The sequence below is a fragment of the Lepisosteus oculatus genome, chromosome 10 (assembly GCF_040954835.1).
Source record: "Lepisosteus oculatus isolate fLepOcu1 chromosome 10, fLepOcu1.hap2, whole genome shotgun sequence".
In the NCBI taxonomy this organism is placed as follows: Eukaryota; Metazoa; Chordata; class Actinopteri; order Semionotiformes; family Lepisosteidae; genus Lepisosteus; species Lepisosteus oculatus.
In genome coordinates, this window is record NC_090705.1 from 853,029 (window position 1) to 866,262 (window position 13,234).

Here is a 13,234-nt window from a genome sequence, read left to right on the forward strand (position 1 = left end):
AAGTCTAAAACCACAAGAGCAATTCTAAACTATTTTTTCTCCCACTGTTTAACTATCGTCATCCTAATAATGAATTACTACTGATCTCCTTTTGGCCTTATTATGCCAATAATATGCATTAGTAACTAGAGGATCAAAAATGAATTTTGCCATGTGCAGTAAAAAGTTTACATTTAATGCCACACTAATTGCTAATTGAACAGGGCATCCTAACAATCTGTTCTTCATTGCAAATATGGCAATTGTTATTTTAAAACTGAGGACCTGAGATGCTGTTACACAGTCAGATTTTAAAACGTAGAACAAACAGAAAAGCAAAAGAGGAATTCTGTCCTGTCTGCTTTGAGGACACGCCGGTGATCCCTGGGCTCCTGCAGCTGTGATCTCCTCTCCCGGAGAAGCTCTTCCTGCTGCTTTCTGCTCTCTATCTAGAAAGCGAACATTTTTATTTTCATTTCTTTTCGGCCTTATAAAGTTAGGAAAAGCAGTGCAGCTGAGGACGAAAGGGTGAGAATGAATGGATTTTGGCGGGCAGGCCCGTTTCGCTTGCTTGGTATTTTTCCTCTCCGAGTGCCGTCAGATCAGGTCAGAGTTATTCCTGCACGTCCCGGGACGGGGGCTTTTCTCCCCAGTGTCACCTCTGACACTGGCACAGAGCCGTGAGGACTCGTGGGCCTGGCATGCGAGCTGTCCGCGCAGGGGCGATAGGCGCAGTCATGCACTTCGTGCTGGAATGCTTGAGGAACGCCTTGCGCAATTAGTCACATGGTAGTCTTTGCCCGGTGGTAAGATCCAAAATTTGCTGGTATCTTCTGGGCACACACACACACTCATCATCTATTAAAGAGCATGCTGCATTAACATAAAAGAGAAACCACTCTTCTCGGATACACAGCATGACATGCTGACATGCAATCAGATCTGGATTCAAGGCATTTCGTGAAGGATGGCAGATTCACGTGTTACAGGGCTGTTCAGAAAGAGTTGTCTGGGAAGAGATTGCTCATTCAGTTCTGCCTTGAATGCAATGTGATGAAGCAGGTTTGGAGCAGAACTGTGTTTGTGAATGAATACATTTTACCAGAGTTGATTTTTACAATGTGTACCATTTGCTGCATTTCATTTTAAGAAAGAAATCAAAATAAAGGATTGAGATGGATTCACGCATTTTTATGTTTTTAACAGCTCTCTTCAAAATTTGGAATTGGTTATATGTTTATACCCTTTATGTCGCAATATCATGAATCCTTATCTTACTTTAACTATAGAGAAGAGAAGATTCATCTTATTTAACTTTCATATCTGCTTAGAGTTTTAATCACTTAAGAGAGATTCTGTTTGTATTAATTTATAACATACTTTTACAGAAGATTTTAAAAACCTTTACAACACAGTTCAAAAACATAGCTATAAAGTATTTTTTACAGAAACCATATCATGTCTACTTAACACAAACTGCAAATGTTTTAGTTTTAGTCCTTCTTGCACGACACATCATACTAATACACGATGTCATAACCTGTAGAATGTATTAGATGCAAATCAAAAGCTGTTTCTTCATGTTCTGCCATATTTAAATATCACTTCAAGACCTCAGTGTTGAGAGGCAAGAGTTTAACAGCCGAGATCCACTTCTCCCAGCAGTCTGTCCAGGTCGCATGTGGCCTGGGAGCCCCTCTGCAGTCACGGGTCACTAACTCTTTCATTCATCAGGCTGTTCACAGGAGACACAAGGCCCTGCTGAAACACGAACACACAGAGGTTCCCCCATCACCTCCACTTTCTGCTTAACTGGAAAATCCAGCAAGAGGAAAGGTCAGACAAATCTGACTATTGTTTTACCTAAACATGGAGTTAGAAGTAGGGGTGGGCAGAATTTGCACAAAACATTTTAAAACACACCCTCTCTTTTCCCTGAGGTAGCTGGAAGATAACTTGGTTACTGATAAGAAATTGTACATAATCAAAAAAAGTGAACAACATTTTCTTCTTACCTTGGTACTGTATGAAAAGTTCATCATGTTGGTGGTCCTATTTTTAGTACATTTGTCTCAGTTTTCGGAAGGATCATTTGTAAAATCTTCAGGTCTTCTGATTTTTCTACACTTTTGAGAAAATAAAGAACTTGAGTGTGTGCTGACTTTGTTTGGTGAAAATTAACATGCACAAAATATTATTAGATACATAATACAGGTCTAAGTTGTTTTTCTTCCAGGGTTCTCTTTTTACATTTGTTAATAAGCATTTATTTATATTTTTATTTCAGTCAACTGGTTGTTAAAATAAGGAGAGACTTGCTAAAATAAGGAGAGACTTACTTAATAGGCAAAATATTTGTACTGGACATATATACACATATCACAAGAAAGTAAATGACTTAAACATCCATACATTTTACGAGTTCCAGGAAGCTGATGTCCTTAAATAAAGTTAGACAGTAAGTCGGTTTGCGCTGAGAGAAAATCATTCTATTTCTGAGACAGGTAAGACCAGCAGACCCATTCTTTCCAGCTGGGTGAAACAGTGAAATCAGATGCTGCTAATTTTTATGGTTTTCTTAAGGGCAACATGTTCACTTCTGCAAGGCCAGCCTCATGCCTCTGTGAAAGCTATCGTCTTGGGCCTGTCGTGTGATGTGATATTGTTTTCAGGTGGCCCTGACTCTGCCCTGGTAATGCTCATGTATTAGGGCGGATGCTGTTGCATGAGGGTGAGCGGTCGTACCACCCAGAGATATGTGATCTTTTCCTATTCCTCTCTGAAACCCATTCGGAAAGTTTCACCGCTGATTTATTGCATCGTACACAGGGGCAAGACTGTGCTGTTGGCTCTGTAAGGCAGCAGCTCCAAATTAGGGACCCATGTCTAATTCAGTCAGTAAATGTTGACCTCCAGTAACTGAGTCTGGCAAGGAAGAGGAGGGGCAGAGATGCTGAAATGAGTCAAGTCAGGATTTTCTAAAAGGCATCATTGCATATTCCCGAAGTCCCTGAGTCAAACATGGATTTGCAAGTATTTAAGTGATGCATCAGAAGGCACCTAATTTAGTTGTAATAAAAGAAAATCATTTTACTGCCTTGCTAATTTTTAATTTTTAAGCACATTGGTTTAGTGACAGTTGGTCAGGAAAACTGTGAATTTAGTGTGTTACAATTTATGCTTCAGTTATTTTGTGAAAGTTACAGAGGCATTAAGTTTCTTGTAATTAAGAAGACTAATTGGGCTCAGAAATTTTAAAAATTTACAGCAACCGTGAATAAGTTTTCATCCACATTATGTACAGTTTTGCATAAAAAAGCAATCATACTCTCTAAAAATATCTAAAAAAATACTGATTTTTAAATTGTACGGAAGTTTTTCTGCAGGTGTATTGCATTGCAGTCTTCATTCTTGCTAACTCTAATGGCTTCATCTCAAACACCTCATCAAGTAAAACAACATAAGCAAATGCACTGAAATCCTGAATATAATGAAGAGAGAACATTGGGAAACCTTTGCTTACTTACAATAAGGGACAAAACAAAGGTTGCACAGCTTTCCAAAACTGTAAAGTAAAAATATCTTAAATGTTTAAAATATGAAGCAGCTGCAGGTTGGTCCTGTGAGTCATAATAAGCTTAAGCCTCAGTGGTCTTACAGAGGTCTGCAGACTACACACGACTACACACGACTAAGTAGTGACGCTTTCCAAACCTCCTGGGTTTTCCACATCCAGCATTACTGGAACAAAAGCCTAAGATTTTTGAATGGACTCAAGTAACACAGATGGTTTTTTTCCAGTTCTGATATATATTTTTTGCCTGTATGAAGTCAAGAAAGCACCAAGGGTGACGACAGATTTATACCGAAGTTTCCATGATCGATCATGAAAATTCATCGTCACCATTAAACCAAAAAGTAACAACGGTTGTGAAGGCAATGTGCATTTAAACAATCTGTGACATTTAAGAGGGGGCACGATACTGTTCAGTGCAGAAGAATTAAGTGGTCTTAGTGGGGAAGTAAAATTTTTACACTGGCATTAAGAGAAAAAATGCTGGCTGCTGTTGGCTTGCAGACCCCGCTAAGCTCCCTTCAAAGACATTTCTGCCTGACAGCGCAGATAACACAGCGTCCAGGACGATGCACAGCAGACGGAGCTCTGGCTTGCTTTACCTGCACATGCATTGAGAGGTCCTGCAAAGTCCAGGCTTCCGTGTGACGGAATGAGAAGTCTGCTTCTGTCTGTTGCAAACGTGTCTGCTTTTGATCTTCTGCGGATTGGCGCGCCCTGGCCTTTGACAAGATCTACCTCGAGTCCTGCTCATTCTAAAAGACATAGCTCTTCATCTGAAAACAGTCAAACCAAGAGAAGGTGAGGCTGATTGATTTGTTTCAACAGGTGCTGCTGTTTAATTTGCCCGAACTTTGAAAACCCTTGGATGAGGGGTGCTGACAATCAGCTTCAACACAGAAACATTTTTTCTCTTCGGAATAACTGCTGTGTCAGGGTAGAGTGGAGGTTTTCAAAAGTCCACGGTCTTGTCTACTTGACATCGGCACCTCCTCCTTTCAAAAGGTGCCTTTCAAATGCCTCATATTACTCTGTGCCATGCAAGTCCCAGCATGAATGTTTCTATCTGCCTCTTGCCTCTCAATCACCAACTAGACATATCTGTTACTTTCCAGTGGTATTTCCCATCATTTCCGAGCCAGCAGAACTAGCAATGACTTTGGAGAACATCCAGCATTAAAACAGATTGGAAAAAAATATAATCTTACAAAATCTTTTTTTATGCTGCTTTTAAGGAAAGTGTCCAGAAAGATGCGGAAGAGTGAAGTCGAATAGTAATTTGTTTCTCACCAGTGCTTGCCTGTAGACATGGCACAGGACTGCGAATTGTACCGGCCTGGAGTGGCTCATACATTGCAGTGCACGGTTCTAAGACTAGTCAGTACTCATCCATTGTAGTATCTGGCTCTCACACCTTTGCAGAGCTCAGAAGGCTTTGTACTTTTTCACACTCCTGCTTTTGTTTTGAGAAAGAGTTGGTGCCACTCTGTATTCAGCATTTGCTGGGTCATTAACTAGTGGGCTTTCCTATTGAATAATTGACCTGCTGCAACAAGAATGTCTCCTGGGTTGTAGATCAGGGCACTTCAATTATCTGGTATTTAAAAAGCCCTTACATCACAGAGACTGCACAGACATTGGGTCTCATAGTGCGAATTGGATTATAAAATAATAAAATCGCTATCACTGTTTCATTAGTGTTACAGAATTAACAACCGAGTAAAATTCGATACAAGAGCAAGACCGCGAGACAGTCCTCAGTTAGTCTTCCCTTTAGAGTGTGTGACAGCACCAATAGGCTGAATGATGATGTTCTCAATTGCTTCCCATCTCTCAGTATATTTACAACATGTTGTTCACTGTGCTCTCAATGGTAATAACGGCTGTGAATCACCTCGCTGTAAAAGCTCAGTGTAAAGTGAGCCACGCATCCTGGTCTTTTTCACTGACTTTCTGTATTATTGCCCATTTCTTTAAAACTCTAGTTATTTTTGATATGTCAGGACTCTTAATATAACTGTTGCAGTCATGATGAGGCTCATCAAGATTTAAAAAGTAGATTATTGTTTTTGGTAACATTGCCACTTTCTTGCCTGATGTTGTCGGATGCTTAGTGAGGATGGGTAGTTGTGGGATAAATCTGGGATAAATCGTAGCATCATGCAGCGCCTTCAGACATGATATATGTACATATGTTTTATGGATTTACCAAAGTGTCATGCTGCATGTTCTGTGCACATATACGAGACAGCAAGACAGAGCTTGCACTCTGGGACTGTTCATGTGGGAATCATTTGTGGAGCAAGATCGTTTTTTCATGTCTGACAGACATAAAAATCAAAAGCAGAGAATGTCTGGGTATGGTTGGGTGGGATGTTGATGTTGAGTGTGCCATGGGATGGAAAGGGCCGAGGAACACGGATACAATTAATAACCAGTTTTCTGCTACAAGTGTCGAACCAATAGGTGGCGCTCTTCCTTCTGCTGCAGAAATTATCTTATTATTTATATTATTTTCTCATCCTTCAGGTGAGATGATATACAGAGGTGCAGAATACTTGGTCATTAAAGATCCCTGGACCCTTTTTGTAAGACTGGGGATTACTCTTCACCCCGGTGTCCTGACTGTTTTCCACTGTGGACCCTCTAGGCTTAATGACTTAAGTGTAACTGGTGAAGCAGGGTCTCTCTCCTGGGGTAAAAAGTGCTGTAAAATTGCATGCAATTTGTATGATTCTTCTATGTTTCTATGTTTTCTACAAACAGGACCATAATAATATATTTTGAATCGGGAACTGTGACTTATGATTGACTTCTTTGGACCCTTAATCTAAACTAATAATGGTGTTTTAGTCGTTGTTTTGTGCATCACTGAGGTAAAAGCCACCCACATGATTTCTCCCGTGACCCGGAGCTCCTGAGGATAAATGCACATGAACTCCATCACTGGACCATCTAGCATTAGATTCCTCTGTCTAGGTTACAAAGGGAAAGTTCTATTGTCCTGCTCTGTTAATGCACTATGATGTGCTGACCTGTCTCGAAATGAGTGGTTTTCTGTTTCGTTCTGTGTGCAGACTGGAGGTTGCGCAATGCTCTTCATGGACTACGGCAACTGTCCCAGACTCCTGTAAAGCCAGAAGCTTTATTTGCTGGTGTCTTTGGTTTAGTCATCAGTCATCTGTGTAGCTGGAGGCTGTGGATCAATGATTCCCATCTTTCCTGTTGTAAGAGTAAACAGATGCCTTTCCAGCCCCGGTAGGGCTGGCTGCTGACTGCTCTTCCAGTGACAACTGATACCCTGACTTAGCCTGAAGAGGTGTCCATAAGCAGCCACTTAATACAGGGCAGGTGGAATCAGGAAGAGTGCATCAGACATACATTATTTATAAAGAAGTCTAAATGATTCCTTAAGGAAGGACACCTAACAGGTCACCTCCTGGCACATCTGGTCTCAGGTGCCAGGCTGCTGAGAAGCCGAGTGAAGACAGCGTGCTGTAGCCTTCCTCTGACGCTCTGTCTCTGTCCCTTCTGGGCTCACAGTCAGCGCGGAGAGTTTTGGCTTCTGCTTTTGGTTCAGAGGCTCAAGGTGTGTATTCATGTGAAATGGCTGATTTGATTTGATCAAAAACAAACAGTGATGTCTTGGCTCAGCAGCGAGTAAGAAAAGTTACTTGTGAGATAAGTACTCAGCATTATTAGCTAAATAAGGAACATTTGAACATCTTTTTGCACTGTAGAAACACAGATGGATTGCATGAAATTTTAAAAAAAACTTTGCTGCAATTAACCAATACAGATAGTTTTTGGCAATGAATTGACTCTTCTGTCAATGGAAAAATTGCTTTCCATGTGTTAATGTTCTAACTAATGTTCTAACTAGCAACACTTGTGTTGGATCGTCCAGTCCGGCGGATGCCCGTGTCCAGACTTCACTAACAGGACAGGCCGCTGTCGCTGCTGCTGCGACGCTGCGAGGGGTCGTCTTGACCTCCGGCTCTTTCCCGCACCAGCGCCGCTCCTTCGAATTATCATATAGCTGCAACTCCGCTGTGCCGCTCAGGACTCAGACCTCATCGACAACAGGCAGCGTGCGGAGCGGAGCTGCAGCCGGAGAGGGCTGATCGGGCTGCCCTGCACACCGTGGGCGTCTTCATTGAGTGAATGGGAACGCCCCTGGCCTGTGGGCACAGTGGGAGGGTCAGAGCGAAACTCAGCTGCTGCAGCTGAGGAGCTTCGTGTCCCAGGGCACTTTCTAAACCGGGAACAAAGAGCCCTCTTGCCAACCAGTAGGAAGAGGTCAAATGTACCATTGAATCAATTCTTTGCATCGTTTCAGTGTTTTGAGGCACCATGAGACCAAAACTTTTCCCCCAGTGGGCACGGTTGTGTCTGTAGTGGTAGTATTGAAAGCGATTTTCCCATGTTGCTGCAGTGCCTCTCCAGGCTGCGGCCCGGCAGCGTGTTGTTCACAGTCTCGTCCCTGCGCAGAGAGGGAAGGGGGTGTCGCAGATGTGTGGAGAACTGAAAGAGAAACAGACTCTGTGTCGATGGAGCAGATGGAACATGTGAGGCAGCCCTTATCTGCCCTGAGACACTGGGTTAGTGACAAGTCTGATGGTGGGTGTTAAAGTATGCCAGCTTGTACACTGACAGAGTGGTAAAGACCCAGAGTGATAAGATACCAGTGGGTTATATGGTGCTACTCAAACACTCTGAAGTTCTGAAGTCATGGTAGAAAACAAGCTTCAGGTGAGGACAATATTTGAAGTGAATTTCTCAAAGATTAGAACAGCAAAGAGAAGTTTGGATTTCGCACTTCTACGTACTTCAGAGGCAGCATTTGCTTATTATAAATAATAATACATGTGAATGGTAAGCACACCCTGCTTCTACAGTAAGCAACACTACTGCCAGAATATCCCTCCCTTTGCAATTTAATACTATTTTTCATTTTTTTCTGTTAGAGCATGGTTACACATTCCTTTTAACACCTTAGTAGAACTTCTAGTTAGGAAGAGTGATACTTAACTACAAGAAACATTAATGTCAGGTTTGTATGTTCAAGGAGTCATTAATTACACACATGCACATTCTTTCAAATTTCCACACAGCTCATAAATAGCCTGTGCCTGAACCGAATTAATTAGAAAACAAAAACTTTGCAGCACAAATTTTGGATACTTAACCAATATGTTTGATATGGAAATAAAGTACTTAAAAGCAATAAAGCATTTTAAGATGTAATTATTTGCACAAACAGTTATCTTTTGTCAGTAGTTATTATTTTTCAGAATAATTATTTTTTTTGTTGGAACTGGAAGGCCGATAAATTGCCAGCAGTTTCAACAGCAATTCATGATGCCGGGAAAGCTCTGCAGTCTTAGTCCTCGGAGCAGTTCAGTTCATGGTTATTTCCGAATGGCAGTCTTTGTGAAGAGTGCTGTTCCTGGGATGCTGAGTTAGAATTGTGTCTTCTGTTGTACAGTAAAGAACTTCAAGGAAAAAGGACATTATTTCTGCATAAATTAATTTTTGAAGGCATACCTACAAAATCAATTAAGGAAATCCTAAGTGTCAGACATGAGGTGCTGTGCAAGGCAAGCCAGACGGATCCTCTCAGACAGACTGGAGAGGGGTCAGGCAGGCACCGTACCGAGGGGCACTGCACACATAGCAGAGCCGGCTGGCCTGGGCCTGTTCACACCACTGGCTGAGCTGGGCTCAGAGGACCACAGCCGGCTGCTGTCTTCGCTCCATCTACAGCACAGACAGCACAGCACAACAGTGATCTGAAAGGCCACTGGGGAGCCCAGCGCTGGCTGAGAAAAATGCTATAGTGATCTTAGAACTGAAACCTGCACTTATAATTTGACTACTGCTACTGCTGTTACTGCTGCTGCTGTTACTGATAATAATGTGGCAGCACAGTTCAGCTGGGTACAGAGGTGTCACTTATATCGAACTGAAAATGTTTCTTGCATTATGAGGGATGAACCAATTTGAAGTGCTGCTCACCTACATATGAAAGCGGGCCGCTGCAGTATGATGTTCTGTCTGGATCATTGAGGGCCCTGAGCTGACTCGGATGTATGGAAGACCAACACAGTGGGAGGAGGAAATTATATCTGCGTTTGGTGTTTAGGGACACTGGCTAATTTTCATGAGCAGGTACAAACAATTTAATTATGGATAAAGACACCTAGCAGAAACTTTTTTATAGGTACAGTATACACCATTGTAATTTCCATAGATGTTGGAAGTTTGGTCAGCTGTTCACATGTTGTGTTCTGTAAATCTTGACAGCTACTCTCCTATGTATTTTTACAACTATGTTTGTAGTTTAGCATGATTTTTTTCTGTTGAATCTCAGCCACCTACATGGGAGACCTCCTGGGAACAGGTGTTAGTGGGACCAGTAGGGGGCGCTCTCCCTGTGGTCTTTGTGGGTCCAAATGCCCCAGTATAGTGACAGGGACACTATACTGTAAATCAGGCGCCATCTTTCAGATGAGAAGTAAAATCAAGGTCCTGACTCTCTGTGGTCATTAAAAATCCCAGAGCATTTCTCACATAGGGGTGTTACTCTGGTGTCCTGGCCAAATTTCTCCCTGACCTTTACCCATCGTGGCCTCCTAATAATCCCCACTGTCTTCATCACACTGTTCTGCTCCCCACTGAGAGCTGGTGTGTGGAGAGCAGACTGGTGCATCATCCAGGTGGTACAGGGGAGGAGGGAAGTCCCAGTTACCTCTAAACTGCTTTGAGCTCAGTGTCTAGAACAGCCCCATATAAGTGTAAGGTGTTATTTCTCAAAACAAATTAATGTTGTACGTGTGGCCATCTAATTTCATTGTTTGGTACTGCAACAAAAAAATAACTATAAAAGTTAATATATAATAGCTTCTGAGATCATAGGGAATCAGTAGTCATGAACCTGATGAATAATGTTTTCTCACAAGCTTCCAGATCCTGTCCTGTAGAACCCCAATCCTGTTATCCTCACAGCTGAGCGCTTAAGTACTGCACGACTAACTGAACTGTGAATGCCTCTCTGAACTAAACAAAAGGTAGGTGTTTTTTAAACAATCGCCTATGTGTTTCGTTTCTAATGGACATAAAAATCAGACCTCTTTCCAGTTGGTTTTAAATGTTAGTTGAAACAAGTCCTAATTGGTTATCATTTAGTTATATACAGACACAGGCCTTCATGTTCTTTAATATAATCTTGACTTGTTCTTCTGCGCTCTGTTCTGTTTCTGTTCCCTGGTGTCCAACTTGGCCCCAGATCCCTCTCTTGGTTCCTGTTGCTCCTGATAACTGCTCCTTGGCCATGAGTCTGTCTGGCGTCCTACGTCCAGCACAGCCAGCAGGTGTCCTACTGTTTACACAATCCCTGGTGTCCAATGCAGATCTGGGTCCCCTGATCTTTGCCATGCATCTGTCTGGCATCCTACCTCCAGCATAGTCAGCAGGTGTCCCACAGTTTTTCTGCCCTCTCTTTTAATTAGAATGTCCGCATTTCCATATTTTATCTGTACTTGTACCATTTCCATATTGTACCTTCCATCTATATTTCTGCATTGGGATTTTGGGGTCCACTTGTTTCTTTTTGGGGGTTGTGTCTCCTCATCCTATGGCCAGGAGACTGCCCCTTAACCACGCGTGTAAAGCCAAAACGTCTTAGAATTAAATACTCAATAAACATTCACAAAGCATATGGTTCTTGGATGTCCTTATTCCTCATGAAATGCAGTGAAGTTATGCTCAAGCTTTACAACACACTGATAAGATCTCATTTAATATGGTGTGTTCAGTTTTGCTCACCTTAGCACAAGAAAGGTGTTAAAGCTTTAGAAACAGTGATTGATTCCCCATTTCAGGGGACAGTAATATACTGGCTTGTTAATGGGGCTGAATCTCTCCAGTCTAGTATAAAGGGGATAGGAGATATGACCCAACTATGTCAGATCCTAAAGGGTGCACACAGGGTGACCCCAAGGGAGTATTTCACACACAGTAAAACAAGGAAGCACAGTCACAGCTGGAAGCTGAGATCTGAGAAACACTTCTTTACAGAAAGAGCTGTGAGTATCTGGGAGAGGCTCCTAGCTGCATGGTTGAGTCAAATAACTCAGGGTCGTTTCAAGAAATGGCTGAATGGAGTTTTACTTCAGCTGTTTAGCTGTTAAACTATTGAATGACAAGATGGGCAGAATAGCCTCTTCTCAATCACATCCTTTCTTATGTTTTTACAGTATGTCTCCATTTATACTCTCCCACTAGAAAATCATATATTATTTATTGTAGTTCAGGTGAAGAAGGCTCCACGGCTGAAACGTTGTGTTTTCTTTCTTCTCTTTTCAGCATGGGATAAACCTATTACTTGTTATTCATTGTAGTTGAGTGGTGCAGCTTTATGCATTCTGTCACACCAGGTCATGAAGAGCTTTAACCACGCGAGCAGAATTACAGACTCTCACAGTTTTCGGCCTAAAAAGTGTCGCTTGTTTTCTGTTTTGTTTTCTGTGTTTCCACTCCGTTGTTCTGCTGCTGATCTTGAAGAAATTTCCCGAGCTGAGCAGGAACACTTGGATCAACTCCTCACGCGATCCAGCTCCTCTCGTTGGTCTGGGACTGTCCCCTCACCCTCCTAGCAGCTGTGCTTGCTCTGCTCTGTCCTGCCTCTGCAGCAGCAGCGTCTTTCTCATACTGTGGTGACCAAAAACATCAGTTTGTTCTTATTTTTGTACAATTGCTGGTGCTTACAACTGCCTTCTGTCTTTCACAGGCTTCTGTGAAATGTTACTGTGTGCAAAATATGAGCAATATAATTGAATAATTCCATTTTCCTGCTCGGTTTATTGTTGAAAAGGTCTTAAAGCCAAACATGAATGAAGTTTTCTTTTTTTCTCTCTGAAACGTAAAAGTGCAGATTTTTCTTTGTCAGGCGATAGGAAATATTTATCGTCATTCCGAGGACAATGTAAACTGCCTTTATTAAAACAGTCGGTTCGGGTCAGGGTGCTTGAGGAAATATGAGCCCTGCTTTGCACCAGAGGTCTGGGAGCTGGCAGTTTCTTGCCAAAGTGTTCCCAGAAACCCATGATGTCATGGCAGCTGCTGATCGCCTGACAGACAGTTTCCGCAGCGCAACATGAGGCCCTTTGCTGTTCATGTCAGCCTGACTGGCACTTGAATGACACCAATGAGAAGCGATCTGTGCTCCCTCTGGGAATGCTGGCCTAATTGATGGACAGAATGTGTGGAGAAAGAGTGTCTTTGAACCTGAAAAGAATCTCTTTTTTCTCCTCACTCCCTGTTCCTCTGTTGCTTTCTCCCTCTCCATAATGCTTCTTGCTCCCAATCTCTCCAGCCTTTTCTCCTTTCTCTTTTAGGTGTTTTGTTCTAGGGGAGTTCTTGAGCTTAATGGAACTGAATGACTTTTTTTCCTGCACAATCTGTCAGTCAAAGGCTGGGCTCCAGGCGTGTTAAATGAAGTCCTTTCAGAAGCTGGCAGGAGAGGAATGTGTCAGTCATCTCACAGACTCTGTTGTGTTTTAAGGTGCCAGAGGGGTGATGGGGGAGCACAGTTGGGCCTGGCCAGGGCACATTCCCAGCAGTAGCTAAAAGGCCCTGACACATCCAGGTGGCAGCGCCAGAAAATCAGTCCGTAAAACC

The 13,234-nt window shown here is 42.5% G+C and overlaps 2 long non-coding RNA genes across 3 annotated transcripts; one reads left to right on the forward strand and one right to left on the reverse strand.

Moving 5' to 3' along the window:
• Positions 1-1,447: 1,447 nt before the first annotated feature.
• Positions 1,448-4,579, reverse strand: LOC138241632 (uncharacterized). Of its 2 annotated transcripts, none has more exons than XR_011190892.1 (3): positions 4,156-4,579; positions 1,995-2,105; positions 1,448-1,737 (listed from the first exon to the last, which is right to left on the reverse strand). It is a non-coding gene; the product is annotated as an uncharacterized lncRNA (long non-coding RNA). The 2 variants fall into 2 exon arrangements; XR_011190891.1 differs by having other exon boundaries at positions 1,448-1,740.
• Positions 4,580-9,495: 4,916 nt separating this feature from the next.
• Positions 9,496-12,430, forward strand: LOC138241615 (uncharacterized). The gene is made up of 3 exons (XR_011190871.1): positions 9,496-9,724; positions 10,516-10,623; positions 12,119-12,430. It is a non-coding gene; the product is annotated as an uncharacterized lncRNA (long non-coding RNA).
• Positions 12,431-13,234: the final 804 nt, after the last annotated feature.